General features: G+C 36.3%; 1 long non-coding RNA gene across 1 annotated transcript in view; it reads right to left on the reverse strand.

Moving 5' to 3' along the window:
- LOC141373787 (uncharacterized) overlaps positions 1 to 21,250 on the reverse strand; it is a 219,003-nt gene that overhangs the window by 24,057 nt on the left and 173,696 nt on the right. Inside the window, exon 4 of the long non-coding RNA XR_012380110.1 lies at positions 201 to 303. This is a non-coding gene — a long non-coding RNA (uncharacterized lncRNA). The remainder of the gene's footprint in view (positions 1 to 200; positions 304 to 21,250) is intronic.

Genomic DNA, 21,250 nt, shown 5'->3' on the forward strand with positions numbered 1-21,250 from the left:
TAACTTTTTCAATGAAAATATTTAGAGAAATTAACTATTTACTGAGACCTGCTATATGTATGGCCCTGTGTCAAGAACAAATAAGGATTATAAATAACCCAAAGTTATGATTAAGATTATTGGTAAACTGTCTTAGCACAAGCTGCCATAACAAAATAACATACATGAGGTGCCTTAAATAAAGGAAATTTATTTCTCACAGTTCAGGAGGCTGAGAAGTCCAAGATTAAGGTGTTGGCCAATTCAGTTCCCAGGTGAGGGTTCTCTTTCTGGCTTGCAGGCAGCTGCCTTCTGGATGTATCTCTGGATATTGGAAAGAGAGGGAAGAAACAAACTTAGGAACTATCGCCAACTTCATGACCCCATGTAAACCTAATTACCTCCCACAGACCCTGTAAGGGAGGAGAACAGTTTTCTCCCTTCTAACTTTGAGTTCTTGAATAAGGTGCATCTGTAAGAGGAAAAAAAAAAAAATTACCTCATGTATATATGGAAGATACCCAGAGGAAAAATGAGTAACTCCCCAAGGTGACTTAAAATTCAGACTCAAATATCCTTAGTAATAGGTACAGGGGAGGGAGGATATAGCCCTCTAGGGCAGGGTAGAAGGGTTTTAGGAAAGATGACTGGAGATATGATTGTGACAGTTTGTCAGTGTGTGGTGTCGACTTCTAATCTCCTTTCCTGGGAGAAGTGTCAACTTCCATAGTTGATTAAGCTCCCGGGTACATTTATAACAAATGAATTCCTTTTGGAGAATCTGTCCTCAGGCAGATAGAGCTCAGAGAAAGTGTCTCCCTGCATCCACTGTTTTCCAAGTGCCTCTAGGTCAAAATAATCAATATGCTAGGGTGGCACATTTTTCTACCCTTCAGCCCCATTTCCACACATCCTCATATTGGGGGGTTAGAACTTCAATATGTGAATTTGAGGAATATAAACATTTAGTCCCTTACAATATTATACCATCCTACAGTACTAGAGAAATCCTCAAGAGGCATTTGCATGGCACTTAAATATTTACACTTTTAAGGAGATTTCAAGGCAAAAATATGATTCAAATACATATTTAGTTTTGGCTAATTCGGGGTAGTGATCCAAAATTCAGAATCACAGCCTATTTGCTTTCTGTGAGAAAATACACATAATCAATCATATCTGTGCCCATTTAAATATCAAGAAAAATGAGTCTGATGCAAATGGCAGATATGCAGCTGTAGTTTAGATTTACATTTATTCTCTCCAGCCTTTAGGCTCATGGAGCAAGTATCAAAGCTGTGACAGATATTTCAGAGTGTTATACAGGTGAGTCTAAGCAAAAAGTGCATTATTGCTGTCTTAGTACTAGAATAACCATATCAAAGTGATTTTTCCTACTTCAGGGATATCTAATGAGAGGTGATTTTAAAGAGCTCATATTCATTTTGGGGTCAACTTTTAGAAATGCTATAGCATAATACATTATTGGAATGGAATTATTGAGTCTAACATGATACTATACCTATTTTTAGTGTGGGTGAGGTTGGACATTGCTGACTCATATGAATAGACAAGTACAGGTGCCATAGTTATCTTCTAGCATATCACACAGAACAGTTGGTATTTGAGCCTCAAGTATCAAGTCACCTAAAGAGAAAGCCCCCAAAATCCACTTATATTTTCCCCAAATCTTCCAGCTTATATCAAATTATTCCCATGTTTCTTATCGATATTCCTTCATTCAAATTTAAGCTAATAGAACCAAATAACGTGAAATTTTGTCACAAAACAACATGTAAATTAGTGAGAACAAACTCTGAATTTGGAGCTGCCTATTTGTTCCTTCAGCAATACCTAGTAATACACAAGCAGCTCTGTATTAGATTATTTGTCAATGTTATTTTATGGAGAAATTTAATAAAATTTACTACTCTGCAATCCATTGAGCACTTCCTAACCTAATTGTCATATTCTGCATTTCCTGAGATTTACAATTAAAATTGTGATGAGCCAGACATACAAACTATTCCTTGTATGACAAGCCAGGTTATTTTTATTTTACCAAAATTATCTGAAGTATTTATTTATTTATAAAAATTACACTAACACTTAATTTCACCCAGCTCTAAGTACCTATCTGTGATGTATTTTTTAAGTCTGAATAATTTTTCAGCCAATTTTCCTTAATGCCCACTGCCACCAAAAAAAAAAAAAAAAGATAGTTCAATTTGCTATTTATGCCCATGCCAGATCCAGTTAATAAAAAATAATGGCTCTGACATTTTATATTCTCCAAGGATGATCAAATAAGAAATAGTCTCCAGACCAGAATAAACATTTATTTTGATTAGGAAATGTTTAGTCTTCCTTCTATTATTATCACTAGTCACCAATATTACTTCCTAAATTTTTAAGACTCCATGAGGCAATGTGTTATATTTTATGCCAGTTTTTAATTGGTAGAAAGACCAATAACACGAGAGACCACCTACCAGTATCATTCCTATTTGTAGTAATTATGTAGTTTGTAAACAGTATAAAAGTAAAAATCAAGGATTTATTTTTACCATTTAACTATGAAAATAAATTTATCTTTCCATACTTGTGACGCTTCCCCATTGGCTTTAAGAAAAAGAAGGTATTTCTTACCAAACGCCATGTTTTCTCATGCTCATTTCTTTGTTTTTTCCAATATTCTGAGTGAATACAGTGGGAATGGAGAATATAGAGTAACAACTTTAAGTGATTTCATATAGGCATTAAAGTGAAAATAAGCTTGAAGAACTATTTAGTCATTTCCCTGCACTTTCTGACAAATAAAAATCTTAAAAAGAAGAGAGCACAGGGAGGGGCAGAGGGAGAAGCAGGCTCCCTACTGAGCAAAGAGTCTGATGTGCAACTTGATCCCAGGACCCTGGAATCATGACTGGAGCTGAAGGCGGACGCTTAACTGAGCCACCCAGGAATCCCTCCCCTGCACTTTCTACAAATACTGATTGAGTTCCAGGTATTGGACTTGATGACAGCCTGACTAAAGAAATGACAGTGCTGTTAACTAAGGCATTTGAGAAAGGAAGGCCATTTGGAAGTAATGGTTACATTGGAAGTTCCATTTTAGAAGTGCTTTGACCAGTTTTGTAATTGCTTAAACATCTGTGTTTGACATCTGAATATTCTTTGCTTTTCTGACTTATTTCATGACTTGGAAAATTAAACTCTTTGAGAGTCAGCATCTGAAATATAAAATAGACTTAGTAACACATGCCTTACACTATTTATAAGAGGAAAAACAGGTACATACCTAAGTATATATGAAAGTGCTTTGTCACCCATCCAAAGTTACACATATGAATTATATTGCTCTTAAGATATTTAACTGGAACTATCCAGAGGGCATTCATGAATATTCATGTACAGGGAACTCAACGGTACAAAACTATAGGTGTCTAAATTTCAGTTACAAAGCAAAAGCATTTTACTGGTTTCCTACCCGAAAAAGAAGGGGGAAAGAGAAGAAGCCAAAGACAGCATCTTAGACATAATCACAAGAAAAAAAAGAAATCAGTTGAAAAGTGAGGCAGCATCCATGATATAAAGGAGAAGAAATAGGACCGGGCAGTCATGGACATAACTGAGGTCAGGTCCATGATGGAAAATCCACATGCCTCACTGACAGATAAGTGTTTCTTTATAGCCAAGAGTTTATTTTTGACAGAATTATCATCAAGAAAGCTTAAGAACTTCAGGTGCAATAAAGGATGTTGTCTTAACTAAGTCTCTCTCCTTTCTCTAACTCTAAGTCGCTAAACCACTTGTTTCTATCTAAACCAATAGCATTTTAATCTACTCTCTTATTCCCCTCAATTTCCCTGACACCATAAGATAAGTGATGTTGTAATCAATGCTTCCTTGTTTCTCATGCCTCGGCCTAGAAACCTATCTTCCTACAGACAAAGAAAGAAGCAAGATGAAAGTTGAAGGTTTTACTCCAGGCCTATATTAGTCTTCTCTAGCTGTCATAATAAAACACCACAGACTATCTTAAATAGCAAACATTTTTTTTCTCCCAGTGCTGGAGTCTCCAAGTCCAAGATCACACTACCATTACGGTTGGTTTCTGGTGAGACCTCTCTCCCTTGCTTGTAGACCACTGCTTTGTGTGGTGGCATCGCATGGCCTTATAAAGATCTCTGGTATGTCTAACTCTTCTTAGGTGGACAACAGTCCTATTGGATTACGGCTCCACCCTTATGACTTCATTTAACATTAATTACCTCCCTTAAGCAAACAAACAAAAAAACCCCTATTGCCACAAACAGTACCATTTGCAGTTAGGGCTTCAACATATGAATTTGGGTGGGACACAACGCGACCAGAGATCACTAAAGGCATCGCTAATGAGTGATGAAAGTTGTTCTTACCTAATACCCAGGGCATCAGTTATAATTTTAATAAAAATATTTGTGAAAGAACCTTTATCTTCCTGCTACCAAAATAGCTAATTAGCATTTCTCCCATATTTTCTGTTGCTGACTTGCCAACCTCTCCTCGATATAGCCACGAGTTACCGTTCTAAAGTTTAAGTCAGACCTTTATTACCCTTTAAAAATCTTCAATGACTTCCCATTGCTTAATGAATAAAAAATCTAACATTTTAACCATTTGTTCAACTCTCAGAAGCCTGGCTCCAACATGTATTCTCTATCTCATCAGAGACACAGAAGACTACTCATTGCTACCTGACTTTTGGTGCCCCCCCCCCTTTTTTTTAAATGACACTGTGCCTCTACTAGCACTGTTTCCTCAGCCTGGAATGTTCTCACCATCCATGTTCACTTCTAAATCTCAGAGCTTCAGCAAAGCCTGTCGTCTTCTCAGTGAGTAGAGATCCCACCCCAAATTCTCTGAACATACATTACTTACTTCCATGTCCTTCTCAAAAAACTCTGAGCTTGTTAGGTCAGAGAATGTTTTATTCATATTTTAATGAGCAGAGCTTAAAAAAACCACATACCTATACTACATGCTCAATAATTGCTCACTGAAGAAATGGGAGAGGCGATGTAGTGTCAAATAAGTACATGAGTTGTTTGCTCCAGGAGAAGAAACTATCTTCATTTTCTAAAAAGAAACTAAGACCATTCTTCCTGTGACTACCTCTACAGAATACCCCATAAATGAGAGAAGCCACACTTTAATTTGCTAGGAATTACAAAATCTAGTTTGACTGAAAAAGGTGCATATATCCATTTTCCCTTTATGGCAATACAACAAAAAGGTAGATGCAAGAGGAAAACAGTGAAAATATGCCCTTTCTTGACCACGTAAAAATTCCTGTACCTCCTTTAATAAACCAGAGAAGATTAGGGAACTAGTCCATGAACACATGGTCTATTATAGTAAAAAATAATCTTGTTCAGAGTTCACACTGAGTATCTTTTCATCAGGAATTATATAGCAGCACAATTAAAATGAAATACTAATTGTAACAAGAAAAGATGGTGGCTGCAGAGTATAACTCAGTCTTAATAGATTTTCTAATGCCTTTCTTTATATCTAAGGGGAGTAGCCCTTTAGCCAATAAAGTAAATTTTCTGATCTCCAAATGGGTACTTTATCCTCATTCAGGCTGATATTGCAGCGACATCATGAATTTCTCAGACAGCTTTGTGAATCAGCAGAGTATTTCAGAGGAGAGCAATGACTGCTAAAAGCAAAGTCGTTATTTTTTAAACAGCCTTTAAACTAGTAGATGAAACATTTCATTTTGGGTCAAGGATGCATTTGCTCCAACAACCTGGAAGAGCAGAGAGGGCTGAACCAGTTGGGAAGGAATACAATGATGTTACTTTATCAGCCAAACCTCAAATTATACAGTTTTGTGGGTCAAACACTTTTCACTTTTTTTTTTTTTCCAAAGAGCTTAAACATTACTATTCCATGACCTATCTTTGAAAAGCCATTAACTAATTTGCTTATAATGAACTTGGAGATCTAGGGGAAAAAAGGGGAAATTAAGGCAAGAAAAATGTATGCTTCCTAAAGCATCCATTCAATAAATGTTCAAAATGCTACCATATGCCAGGCACTGTATTAGGGGCTGGGAAAACTGAATAAGATTACAGTCCCTTTCCTCAGGTCTACTTATCCAAAGGACAATGACAGTGTTCAGAGGTCAAGTTCATTGAACTCAAAATATCCCCATACTACTTCTGATGCATTTCTGAGTGTTTTCATGGGGTAAAAGTAAGATTAAGTCTGGCTCATAGTTTTATATAAATATAGTTTAGCCAAAACTTTGCATATAATTTACTTTTACTTTGAAAGCCTTTTTTCATCAAGCAATATGTTCAAAATGTTACATTGCATAAAGAATGGGGTTGAGAATAAAGCATATTAAAATATCAATGTTAAAATTTTATGTATTGAGGAACATTTTCTTACACAGAATAATTTTCCTATATGAGTGGCAAGTACATTCTCTAATTTTATGACTTTATTTTGGGGTCTATTAGCTCCTGTTTGTATGTGTGTGTCTCAGATGGACTGACCACCAGATTTCCTGTGGCCACAGACACATCTATCATCAACTCATTATTCTATCTTTACTGTTGCCTGCTACCAAGCTTTTAAACAAATATAAAATAGAATTTGTACTGCACACTGTTTATTCTTCAGATTACCGAATTTATTTTTATTCGTAATTCTCATATCTATGCATCACCTCTATGTGTTTTCAACTCATTACTTAATTTAGTCTTATCCCAAACAAATTGAAACCAGATTAATATTATAGATCTGAAAATATGCACATTCTACCAACCAAAATTAATAACCATAAATATGTGACATTTAACAACAAGCCTTTTCTGTAAAGATCCAGGTGACAAATAATTTAGGTTTTTCAGGACATATAGTTCTCATTAAAAATACTCAACTCTTTTTATTCTAGTGCAATTGTGGCCAGAGACATCATGCAAACAAATGGACATCCTTGTGTTTCAGTAAAACTTTTTTAAGACTCTGGATCTACATCTATCTCACATCACCACTGATCGGCACACTGTTCTTTGTGAAGCACTACTTTAATGTAATTCTTGTGAGTTACAGTGGCGATGTGTATCTGGCCCTTTTATATTCATTGAGTTTCATTCTTTTATAAGTATGATGGTTTTTTGTCAAGTTCTTCATGGAAGATGAAAAAACCCATGCTAATATTAAGAAACAACAAAGCATAGGCTTTCAAAAAGGTAATCAGTAAACTGTTTCTACTGGTAGATTAAGAATAAGTAGTATGAGTGAGCCGTGTTAGTCATCTTAGGGTAAAATTTAAAAAAAAAAACTTCATATTTATTAGATTTAAAAATGTGTGTTGAGCATATATTGTATCTTCACTACTGAAATGCATACTCATTTGGAGAAAGGGTCTTAAATATTTACTCTTGTTTCTCATGCATTCTTACATATAGCAATTTCCTGACAAAATTTTATTAATGAAATTTTGATAAATGAATAAAGAATAAAAATAGCAAAGTATAATATCAGAGGAAAAGCAACTTTATATAAATGTGTTCTAATTTACTTACAGGAGTAGAATTTCTTAGAAAAAGATCAGTCATGGTATTGGAGAAGGAAGAACTATACAAGTCTGAAAAGTAATAGGTCATTTTTTTTTTTTTGAACACAAACTGCATATAGGAGTTAATGTGTTCCGCCCAAAATAACTAACTTGTGCAATCTGAACAAACCTTTTCAGTAAGATGGGAATATCTGAAATAAATTATATTACAGTCTTTCTGTTCTTTTAAGTCATTTTTAACATGGCTTAAACTCTTAAAGAGCAATTTACTCTTTCCTTGTAGCAAGAATTAAATGAGACTATTTGAAGAAGCATATTGTTAACTAAACACTAAAATATCAGGAAGATTTTTTTTAGTATTATACCATCTAAGTTATAAGTAAAGTTTTAAAACAGGAATTACTTTTGAAAAAGGACTTGAATATGTTTCATTAAAATTGTTTCATTTTTCAAAACATATGCACCCTTCCTACTACAAAAAATAATTTTATTTATAAGATGGGGCTCTAATGGACATGATAGATACTTCCTTTAAACAAGTTTTTTCATACGATCCACGGCAATCTACAGATTCAGTCTAATTCCTATCAAAATAAAAGTTGCATTTTTCACAGGACTAGAACACACAATACTAAAATTTGTATGGAACCACAAAACACCTTGAATAGCCAAAGCAATCTTGAGAAAGAACAAAGCTGGTGGTACAACAATTCAGGATTTCAAGATATACTACAAACCCACACTAAGGAAAACAGTATGATACTGGCACAAAGCTAGACACAAATCAATGGAATTGGATAGGAAGCCCAGAAATAAACCCACATCTCTATGGTCGATTAATCTAGGACAAAGGAGGCAAGATCTACAAAGGGGAAAAGACAGGGCAGCAAAAACTGAACAAATACATGCAAAAGAATGAAACTGAACCCCTTTATTACACCATAAGCAAAAATAAACTCAAAATGGAATAAAGACTTAAATGTGAGACCTGAAACAATAAAACTGCTAAAAGAAAGCATAGGCAGTAATCTCTTAGACATCACTCTTAGCATCATTCATGGATAGGTCTTCTCAAGCAAGGGAAACAAAGGCAAAAATAAATTAGGACTACACTAAAATAAAACATTTTGCACAGCAAACAAGGCAACCTAGAAAATGGGGTTCAATATATGCAAATTAATATCCAAAATATATAAAGAACTTGTATAGCTCAACACCAAAAAAAGATTAAAAAAATAAGCAGAGGACCTGAACACACCTTTTTTCCAAAGAAGACCTACAGATGACCTAAGAGCACATGTAAAGATGATCAACATCACTAAGCGTTAGGAAAAATGCAAATCAAAACCACAATGAGTAGAACTTTACACCAGTAAGAATAGCCAGTATCAAAAAGACAAATTACAAGTGATGGCAAGGATGTGGAGAAAAGGAAATCCTCCTGCACTGTTGGTGGAAATGTAAATTGGTGCAACCACTATGAAAAATGGAATGGAGGTTTCTCAAAGACAGAAATACCATGTGATCTACTAAGTCCATTATTAGATATTAACCCCCCAAAAACAAATACACTAATTCAAAAAGACACATGCACCCCTATGTTCACTGCAACATTATTTAGAGTAGCCAAGATATAGAAACAACCTAAATGTCCACTGATATGTGAATATGGAAGATGTGGGATATGTGTGTATACACACACACACACAATGGAATATTAGCCACAAGAAAATGAGATCATGCCAGTTGTGACATCATGGATGGACCTAGAGTGTGTTATGTAAAGTGTAGTAAGTCAGAGAAAGACAAATATGTATGATTTCACTTATACGTTGAACTTAAAACCAGACTCAAATACAGAGAACAAACGGGGGGTTACCAGAGGAAAGGTAGGCAATATTGTGTGGTGACAACTGGTGACTACACTGATGGGGGTGAGCACTGAATAATGTTTAGAATCACTGAATTACAGTTGTACACTTAAACCTAACAAAACATTGCATGTTATAGTTTTATGTTTGTTTAACCTCCCTCTATAGAGACTTTTTATTTGTGCAATGTATATTACTCTGATTTATAACATCAATCAGTAAGTGCTTAACACAGGTATTGAGACAATTTCATTTTACAAGTGATCCATTCATGAGTTCTCAGTTTTTACCAATTTTCAAAAAGCTGGCTTTCAATATTTAGCACATATATGATAATTATACTTCAATTTTAAATAGATAAAATCAAAACTAAGGAAAAAGGCTTACTGTAAATGGCTCTCTACATTCGATTATTTTTACAGGGTTGACCCTCACATAGTTCACAGCTATGCTATATAACTTGGACAAGGTGGTTAGAAAATACTGTACTGGAAATAATAGTCTTCATTGTCAAGAAAGAACAAATTTAAAGACTGTTAAAATTAAGTAACAAAATAGGTCTAAAAGTTAACATGTAGAAATAAATTGAACTATTTAGGAAAAAAGTGTAAGATTTTAAGGCAACAGCAAAAATTTTTAAAGACAGTTCTAATTTACTATATATATTAGTATATATAATGTATATAGTATATAAATATAGTATGCAAATATATACATACATGGATAATATACTTCACATATAGGCTTTAACATATTTATCATGCAATTATTTCAAGACAAACAGGAACATCTTTTTTCTTTATTTTGGTTACCTATCTTTTCTAAATGTCCTATGCAGGACATACATGGCTTTATAACAAATTGGGTTATATTTAAATGCACATAACAGTTTTTTAAATGTTCACCAACCACTTTTTAAAAAACATGAGTTAACATATCAAAAGCACAAGTGGCAGATATATGACTCAACTCTTAGTGAAGTTTTGCGATTTATACCTTCTTTTACTTTTGTCATTAATACTTTGAAGGGTCCCAATTTATTAAACACTCATTTATTTATTTTAGAGTGTGGGAGAGAGAGTAGGGGGAGGGAGAGAATTCCAAGCCGACTCCCCATTGAGTGCAGAGCCCAATGCAGGGCTCTATCTCATGAGCCAGAGATCATAACTTGAGCGGAAATCGAGTCAGATGCTCAACCGACGGAGCCACCCCGGCACCCCAAAATGTCACTCATTTATGACTTGGGTTTAATGGAATGAAATGTCCAAAGAATAGGTAGTTATTGACAAACATTGCATCAAAAATAAATTGATCCAAGTTACATAAAAGGACATCTAGTGGTAGCCAGGATCCAAAACTATTATTAGGCAGCTATAAATACTATTAAGTTTTAAATATGATCTTCGCTAAAAAACAAAAAACAAAAAAAACAGCTAACATTTGAGAAGTCTGGTGGTTTTACATGTGCAAAATTAACTTACAGGAGTTAAACAAAATGAAGTAAGTGCAAATATAAATACATCGCTATTTTGCACTGGTATTTATTCTAAGGTTGCATGTGCAAAACTTCTTAAGTCTCTACTTTAAATATCTTTGATATCCATGCAATTTGTTAGTAGACACCTGGGCTTTAAATATGAACATTTATTTAGGGCAGTGTGTGACATTCTTGGGTTGGGGGACAAAGCAGGCCTAAGCTTCTGGGTAGCCCCAGGTCTTGGCCAGGACTCTATCATGAACTGTGCATCTTGGGACAAGTTACTTCATCACTATCGGTCCCATTTACTCAGCTGTAAAGTGAAACCTTTGGATTTAATTGCTAATATTGTTCCTAGTTATAAAATTCAATGACTCAGGATTATAACAGAGTTGTCACTATGAAAAATGTTCCTCTTCCATTAAAATAAAAACATGTATGCTTTTCTGAAAACCGCTCCTCAGAAACCCTTTTCTATTTTTTCAAATTTAAAATGTACAGAGTAGATGGTGTTTTCCAGGTTACATGTTAACTGAAATGAGACGGAAATTATTGTCCTTGAAGATTTATGAAATCATTTTCATCGAATGTTAAATCGTCACTTGATGAAGGCAAATCTGACTGCAGTAAACAAATTGCTCAGACTTGTAAGCCATTAGTGGACACATGATTGAGCTTTCTCTCTTGTCTCATTCAATTCCTTTCTCCAACATTGCAGTTTAGATTGGGAAGGGTGAATGTAACAAGAACTTGTAAAACAAAATGAAATATCTTTATAAAAAGGAAAACTCTGTATAAAATATGGGACAAGCAGTATTTACAATTTTAGCCAAGCTAAAACCTGTTTAAATATAACAAATCAAAAAGCTTTTTCATAAAGTTTCTGTGATTTAGAGGCCCTTAAAATTCACATCTTAAGAATTTATTTGACAAATGGTTTGTATATTTTCAAGTTCTTATTACTAAGTTTTCTGCTTATATATCCAAATCATATCCTCCTCCTGAAAATCTACCAAGAAGTTGTCTTCTAGATTTCTATTTTCTCATGATATAAAACGTTTTGTACTTTTTCAAAACTGCATAAAGAAAAATTTTAATCACCCTATTAAATTCTTGCAAGCATGCTATAGAAACATTTAAATACTATATATTCAGAAATAAGTTGTATGCACACAATAAAAATTGGGTACAGAACTTGATTCCTGCTCAATTAATTTTACATCCTGTTTTTACGTGTATGTACATATTAAATTATCTTTTAATAAGTATTATAATACTTGTTCACTGAATGCTCATGTGAGAGGAGCCACATGAAAAGCTTGATGTACGTTTTATGATTTATGTATATGAATAATCTTGTGTAGTTGAGGGATCTAATGCTTAGAGTGTTCAGTTGACTTGCTGAAAATCAAAGCATCAGATAATAGCATTGAAATTCAAACCTAGGTTTCTCTCCAAATTCTAAAGCTCTCTATTTCCTTCCCTTCAAAAAATAATTTCTCCACAATTTTCTACCACATAAATCTATTATATTTGGTTAGTTTTGACTTTTGGAGATGTAGCTCTCCTATAAAATCATTAGGGGACAATTAAAATAAGTTTGTAAACAGTTTATGCATAAATTATTTGAAGAGTTTAGAATGATTTTCTACAGTGTACTTCCATAGCAATTTTTATATTTAAAATTCTGCATGAAGCTGGTACAGCCGCTCTGGGAAACAGTATGAAGTTTCCTCAAGACGTTAAAAATTGACCTACCCTACAACCCAGCAATTGCACTACTAGGTATTTACCCCAAAGCTACAGATGTAGTGAAAAGAAGGGGCACATGCACCTGAATGTTCATAGCAGCAGTGTGCACAATAGCCAGAGTACGGAAGGAGCTGAGATGTCCTTCAACAGACGAATGGATAAAGAAGATGTGGTCCATGTATACAACGGAGTATTACTCAGCCATCAGGATGAATACCTACCATTTGCATCAACATGGATGGAACTGGAGGGGATTATGCTAAGTGAAATGAGTCAAGCAGAGAAAGACAATTATCATATGATTTCCCTCCTATGTGGAACATAAGGAAAAGCATGGAGGACTATAGGGGAAGGGAGGGAAAACTGAATGGGAAGACATCAGAGATGGAGACAAACCATGAGAGACCAGACTCCGGGAACCAAACTGAGCATTACAGAAGGGAGAGGGTTGGGGGATGGGGTAACGGGGTGATGGGTAGGGGTGTTATGGATAGGTGAACACTACATCAAAAATTAATAATGTACTATATGTTGGCTAATTGAACATAATAAAAAAATAAAAATGTCTGCATGATACATACCCCTGAAAACTTGTGCCTGTTTATTCAGATCAGCAGTATTTTGAACACAGGGTCAGTATCATGTGGCCTAAGATATTGCTGCTTTTTATTCCACCTTTTCAAGAAAGATTTAGACATCTATCCATACACAAAAAAAGTGCTCATGTGAGACTTGTGGGATCTAGCACCACACACCGAGGAAACTAGAAACAGTCTTGCCTTTTTATGCATCGGGTAATAGGCAGACAGACCTTGGTTGGGCTGTGGAACAAGCAGAGGTGCAAAATTGCCCCAATCCCTCTTGCCAGACCTGAGAAAAAATGTAGGGTTTGGACCAGGGAAGAAAACCACAGACAGGAGAGAAATGAAAGTCCAGCTTTCCCAAAGGGGAATTCAAGCAAACCACTGCAGAAAAATGCATGCATGTACACAAATTTGGACACAAAGAACGCTGCTAGAGACATCCCCACAATGTAGCACTGGATGAGGCCACAACCTCTCCCACAGAGAAAAAGGAGGGCAGTGATTAAATATCCAACCATCCTACTCCGGCAGTACCAGAAACCCACTTCTCTCTAGGAACACTAAGAGTGCTCACACACAACCTCCATATCTGGGAAGAGGATGGAGATCTGGAAAGGGAAAGATAAAAGTATCAAAGGGTATTAAAGGAACACAGTTCCTACTGACTTCACTAAGCAGGAAGTCCACACATTAGCATCTAGCAGTAGCACATCCAGGAATCTCCCTTCTGCATCCATCAATACCCCCAACAATCCTAGCGCTAAATCCATATCTGTCCCAACTCTGTGGTAAGCTCCTTGTGTGTACTCGCAAATACTGCTATGAGAGCAAGCTCTGGTAGACAGTAAGGTAGCTCATAAAAGAGGCAAGGGTCAGTGGGCAAGTAAGACCAGAGACTTGAACTATAATGCCACCTTCTGGAAAAAAAAAAAGACAGGCTTCCAATAACCAGGCTGGTGAGTTGTAAGAACCAGGGAAGACATAAAACCTTAAGCACCCTGCCGTGAGAAGTACAGAGAATACGTATGTATCCACACAAGGCTGGAAAAGTACCACACATAAGCAGGACAAATACAGAATATTTCTCACCAGAAGATGTCAAGTAAAGATTTGAGGAGTCTACTGCTTCACATGCAAAAATACTGATGCAAAGCCCCAAGGAACATGAAAAATCAAGGAAACATGTCCTCATCAAAGGTTAATAATTCTTAAATAACTCAGTTCAAAAGCATACTATTTTGTGATTTAGCTACTAAAGAATTTAAAATAGCTGTTTTGAGGAAACTCAATGAGCTATAAGAAAACACAGAAAGACAAATCAACAAAACCAGATACATAATTCACAAACAAAATGAGAAATTTAACAATGACCTAGCAATCATAAAAAGCAAACAAATTCTGGAGCTGAAGAATTTAATAAGATGAAAAATATAATAGAGAACACCTACAGCAGAGTAGAATAAAAGACAGAATGAGTAATCAGAACAGGAACTTTGAAATAACCCAGAGAAGAACAAAGAAAAATAATGAAAAAGTGAAGAATGCCTACATGACCTATAGGGCACCATCAAATATACAAATATTAGAATAACTGAAGTACCAGAAGGAGGAGAGGGGAGAAGGGGACATAAAGTTTAAAGAAATAGTAGCTGAGAACATCCCAAACCTGCAGAAAGACTTGGACATCAAGGTTCACAAAGCTAATAGATCACCCTGTTACCTCAATACAAAAAGTCTCTCTCAAAGACCCAGTATAATGACTTAGACATTATGAAGGATAGAGAAAGAATTCTAAGAGCAGCTAGGGAGAAGATCATAGCATAGAGAGGAGCCCCCATTGGGCTATCAGTGGCTATCTCAACAGAAATTCCATAGGCCAGGAGAAGAAGAAATGACACATTCTAGGGGGAAAGAAATACCAGCAAAGAATACTCTATGCAGAAAAATTATGTTTCAGATATGAAAAAAAATGGAGTTTTCCAGAGAAAATCTGAGGAAGTTCATCATTAGATGTACAAGAAGGGCTCAAAGGAGTTCTTCTAGCTGAAAGGAAAATAAACTAATCAGGGACATGGAAACATGGAAAAGTATACAACGCACTGCTAAATGTAAATATATAATAAGATTTAGAAAACTAACTCTATAATATGATGGTATGTTAACCACCTAACTATAATATAAAAGTCAATGATAAAGAGTTAAAGTAATTAGTTATTTTTTAACTAATAAGAAATATTTTAAAAAGTAGATAATGACATCAAATATATACAAGGTAGGGAGTAAAAGTTGAAACTTCTGATAACAGTGTTATCAGCTTTAAATGGACTGTTTTACCTATGAGATGTCTTATGCAAGCCTCATGGTAACCACAGAGCAAAAATCTACAGTAGGAACAAAAAATAAAGGGTAAACAGACCATACTACTAAGGGAAAGGAACACTTTACAATAGTAGGCAGAAACAAAGAGTGAAAAAATAGAAATATAAACAGAAAACTGTAATATGGCATTAGCAAGTATGTACATAGCAATAATAATTCTAAATGTAAATGGATAAATTCACCAATCAAAAGGCACAGAGTGTCTGGATGGGTTTTAAAAAAATTAAAATAAACAAGACCCAAAATATTCTGCCTATAAGAGACTCATTCAGCTTTAGGACTCATAGACTCATAAAGAAGGAATGGAAACAGATATTCCATCCTAGTAGAAACCAAAAGAAATTGAGAGCACCTATACTTACATAAGGCTAAATAGACTTTAACCCCCCAAAAAACTAAGAAGAAACAAGAAAGATTATAAGAAATCAGTTTATTGAGCTGTAACAATCATAAACATATCTACCAAAATCATAGTACCTAAATATGGTAAATAAATACCAACATATCTAAAAAGAGAAATAGATACCAATAAAATAATAGGAAGGAAGTTCAATACTTTCATTAATGGATATACCACCCAGACAATCAACAGGGAAACATTGGACAGGTACCATAGATTAGAGGAAATGGACCTAAAATCATTTATAGAACATTCCATCCAAGAGAAGAATATACATTCCTGGGGCACCTGGGTGGCTCAATTATTGAGCGTCTGCCTTTGGCTCATGTTGTGATCCCAGGGTCCTGGGATCGAGCTCCGCATCGGGCTCCCTGCTCAGTGGGAAGCCTGCTTCTCCCTCTCCCACTCCCCCTGCTTGTGTTCCCTTTCTTGCTATGTCTCTCTCTGTCAAATAAATAAAATCTTAAAAAAAAAAAAAAAGAATATACATTCCTTCTGAAGTACGCTAAGTATCTTCTCCAGGACAGACCCTATGATAGGACAACAAACAGGTCTTCACAGATTTAAGAACACTGAAATCATACTCAGAATCCTTTTTCAACCACAATGGTGTGAAAGTAGATAGAAACAACAACAAAAAAGATGGTTCAATTTTCACATATTTGTAGATTTTCCAGCAAAGTCCTGAACAACCACTGGGTCAAAAAAAAGTTATCAAAAAATATTGGAACGAAGGAAAAAGTAAAAGTACAGCATACCAAGACTTATGTGATGTTGCAAAATTAGTAATTAGAAGGTTATTATGATATTGTTTATTATGATAAGTGCATATATTAAAAAAATAGAACACAAATAAAAACCTATGCCGAAGTCATAGCCCCATTCATTGCTGAGTGTAGCTTCCTGCCCTTCCCAACTAAAAAGCCTGAGTTGGTAAATTTGGAGGTGCTTGGAGCTGGCTCTCCCATCCTGCCCAGGCAGGGAAGCAGAGCCATAACACTATCTACTACAAAGTGAGGCTCTCAGGCTTGCCCAAACAGAAAGGCTGGCGAGAACATCTGGAAAGCCCTGTAACCAAACAATTTTTGAAAAAAGACTCTGGTAAGCAGAGCATCAGCTATCAAGTCTGCACAGGAAAGCCGGTGGCCCTTTTCAGCCAAGGAACTTAGGGCAAACTTAGCTTGAGCAAGGACCACAAAGAAAGAGGCTTAGTGACCTTAGCCCAAATATTGCTGAAAACAGGCTTCAGCCTGTCCAACAAGGGAACCTAAACAAAGCACACAGGAAACTACACAGCCCATTCAACAGCACTGTCATAGTGGTACTTGAACAGAAAGCACAGTCCATAGTTTTCCCCATTTGCAGAGCAAAACCTGAGGCCTCATGTGGCCAGAGAACTCAGTGCACACTCTTGCCTGATTTAGGCCCCTAAACAACAAACTGTTCGGGCCTTAGGCCCCTTCCTACTGCCTCACCAGGAGAGGGAAGATAAATCATAGCCCCACTTACTGCTGAGTCAAGTACCCAGTCCTGGACCTCTAGGAAAACTGGTCAAAGAACTCAGGAAACCATCCTACAGGTTTGCTTGGGCAAGAAACCAGGTTAGCAACCCTATCCAACTCTTCTCAACCAGTAGCTCCCCCACCCCACCCCACCCCACTCCACCCAGCCGCTACTTCAGACCTCAGGCAGTGGCCTCACCTCAAAATACAACTTATACAAACCCCAACTGCCCCAGGACATTACCAGCAGATACACCCATTAATCCAGACTGAGCTCACTGGTAAAGAACTGTCTGCCAAAGCATGCCTGAAAAGTCTGGAAGAGGAGAGGACTTGTTCCAATGTGCAGATACCAATGTAAGGAATAAAGGATGGAAATAAGGTAAATGTTATACCACCAAAGGAAACTAGTAAAACTCTAATAGATGACCCTCAAAAAATAGAGATCTATAAGCAGTCAGACAAAGAATTCAGAATAATACTCTGAGAAGTTTGGTAAAATACAAGAGCACACATACAGACGACCACACAAAATTAGGGAAGCAAGGTATGAACAGGATCAAAATCAGTTCAGTAAGAAATAGAAACCTTCAAACACAAAACACACACAGACTGAAGAATTCAGTAACAAGCTTCAAAAGCAGATTTGATCATACATAAGAAAGTAATCCTTCCAAAATGAAGGAAAGACGAAGACTTGCCTCAGAAACAAAAGCCGAGGGTGTTCATCACTACGAGTCCTATCTTACAAAATCCTAAACGGAGTTCTTTGTATAGAAGTAATAGGATGCTAATCAACAACAGTAACATCATAAGAACATAGGTAGATTAAAATGTACTGGTAGTTGTAAATATCAGATTCTACAATATGGTAATGCTGGTTCATACTTCACTTACAACTCTGGTTTAAAAGTTAACAAATACAGTAAAAGTAACCATAACTACAATGATTTGTTATACACAATGTTATACACAAAACATGTATACTGTAACCAAATAACCAATAACCAAAACATGAGGAGAAGTAAATGTGTAAAGTTTGGGGATTTGATTAAAGATATCAGTTAAATATAGGGTGCTACAATTTTATATTTTATGTAATCCTCATGGTATCTGTAAGAAAAAATGCATAGTAATTACACAACAGGTCATGATAAAAGAGTCAAAGTATACTTATACCAACAGAAATGAAAACACAAAAAACAAGAGCAAGAAAAAACAATGGATCTACAAAATAGCGAGAAAACAACACACAAATTGGCAATAGTCCTTATTAATAAGTAAATTCTCTAATCAAAAGACGTGTCAGCAATGGCTGAATGGATAAAAACCATAACTCTGTGACACGCTGTCTCCAAGAGACTCATCTACAAGAGACATATAGACTGAGAGCAAAGGAATGGGGAAAGAGATTTCTAACAAATAGTAAACAAAAATACAAAACCAAACACTGTGGCTAGCCATACTTAAGTCTCAAAAATAAACTTTAGAAAGGGAAAAAGAGATAATGGTCATTATATAATAAAAAGGTCAATCCACCAAGAACATAGAACAATTATAAATATTAATACACCTAATACTGAAGCACCTATATACATAAAGCAAAAAGAAAGGCAGAAGGAAAAATTATAAAAGCAATACAGTAACATTTGGAGATTTCAATAACCCACTCTCAACAATGGTGAGATCATCCAAACAGAAAAATCAATGAGGAAAAAATGAATTTGAGCAGCACCGTAAATCAAAGAGATCTAATAGATGTAAAAAGAATGTTCTATCAGACAATAGCAAAATACACATTCTTTTCAAGTGCATATGGAACATTTTCTAGAATACACCATATGTTAGGCAACAAAACAAATTTTGGCAAATTCAAGAAGATTGAAGTATATTCTCTGACCACAATGATATGAAATAGACATCAGTAAAAACAAAGTGTTAAAATTCATGAATATATGGGAATTAAACAAAACTCTCCTGCACAACCAAAGGATCAAAGAAGAAATTAAACAAGAAATACAAGTATCTATAGACAAACAAAATGGAAACACAACAAACCAAACTTATAGAATACAGCAAATGCAGATTTAAAAGGGAAATTTGCAACAAATGCCAACATTAAGAAAAAAATCTCAAATAATAAAGATTAGAGCAAAATTAAATGATAGAACAGAAAAAGGAAAGATTTTTAAAAACTAAGAGTTGGTTCTTTACAAAAACTATCAAAATTGACAAACTTTTAGCTAGACTAAGGAAAAAAGACCCAAATCAACAAAATTATAAATGAAAAATGAGACAGTATAAATGATACCACAGATTTACAAAATATCAGTAAGAGGCTACTATGAACAACTATATACCAACGTACTCAACAACCAAGAAAAAATGGAAAAATCTTAGAAACAATACAACTTAATAATCTGAATTGGGAAGAAATAAAAAAAAAAAAAACCTGAAGAGAACCATTAGTAGTGACATTGAATCAGTAATCAGAAAGCTCCCAACGAAGAGAAACCCAGGACCAGATAGTTTTAATGATGAATTTTATCAAACACTTAAAGAGTAATTAACACCAATTCATCTCAAACTCTTCCCCAAAAAAGAAAAAGGAAAATAATTCCAGCTTACTTTACAAGGCCAGCATTACCCTGATACCAAAGACAGAAAAAGTCTATCACACTACCCACCTACAGGCTAAAATCCATAATAAATAGAGATGCAAAACATCTCAATAAAGGACTAGCAAACCAAATTCAACAGCACGTTAAAAAGATCATACACAAGGGCGCCTGGGTAGCTTAGTTGGTTAAGTGGCTGCCTTCAGCTCAGGTCATGATCCCAGGATCCAGGGATTAAGCCCCACATCAGGCTCCCTGCTCAGGTGGGATTCTGCTTCTCCCTCTCCCTCTGCTGCTCCTCCTGCTTCTGCTCTCTTGCTCATGTCTTTCTCAATAAAAAAATCTTTAAAAAAAAATGATCATAGGAGCAGGATGGTGGAGGAGTAAGAGACCTGGATTTAGTCTGGTCTGAGGAATTCAGCTGAATAGGGATCAAACCATTCTGAACACCTACGAACTCAAAAGGAGATCGAAGAGAAGAGTAGCAACAACACTCTGAACAGAAAAGCGACCACTTCCTGGAAGGTAGGACGTGCGGAGAAGTGAATCCGAGGTGATATTCGGGAGGATAGAGGGTGGGGGAGGGGCCTCCGCCGGCCGCTTCTGGCGAGTGGTGGAGCCCGGAGCACAAAATCGGACCTTTTAGAAGTCGGCTCCGCTGAGAGACGCCGCTCCAGTGGCTAAGATGGGGGTCGAACCCTCGCGGGACAGTGGGGTCTCAGGACCCTCAGGGTCACAGAAAGACCGGGGGTGCCTGAGTGCGGCAGAGATCCCAGGGATTGGAGCGGGGAAGCCGGCTGCAGAGACGGAGCCGAGGTGTGGGCTCTCAGCTCGGGGTTGCCATAAACTGTGATACGCGGCCCAGTCGGGCCACTGCTCCTCCAACAGGGACCCAACAAGCGGCAGAGCCGGGGAGACCCCCCTTCCTCCCCCGGGAGGAGCTGCGTGGGAGCGCACCTCAGGGATCTGCTGGGTTTGGAGACTCCACACGGGGTCGGGTGCCAGAGATAGAAAGGCTCGGTCACAGGCCGGGTGAGCACGGAGTGCGGCCAGAGACCGGGGACACGGGAGTGATTGACTGCTTTTCTTTGGGAGCGCACTGAGGAGCG

This window comes from Callorhinus ursinus, unplaced genomic scaffold (assembly GCF_003265705.2).
Source record: "Callorhinus ursinus isolate GAN/ISIS: 27379988/994484 unplaced genomic scaffold, GSC_fseal_2.0 scaffold12, whole genome shotgun sequence".
Lineage (NCBI taxonomy): Eukaryota > Metazoa > Chordata > Mammalia > Carnivora > Otariidae > Callorhinus > Callorhinus ursinus.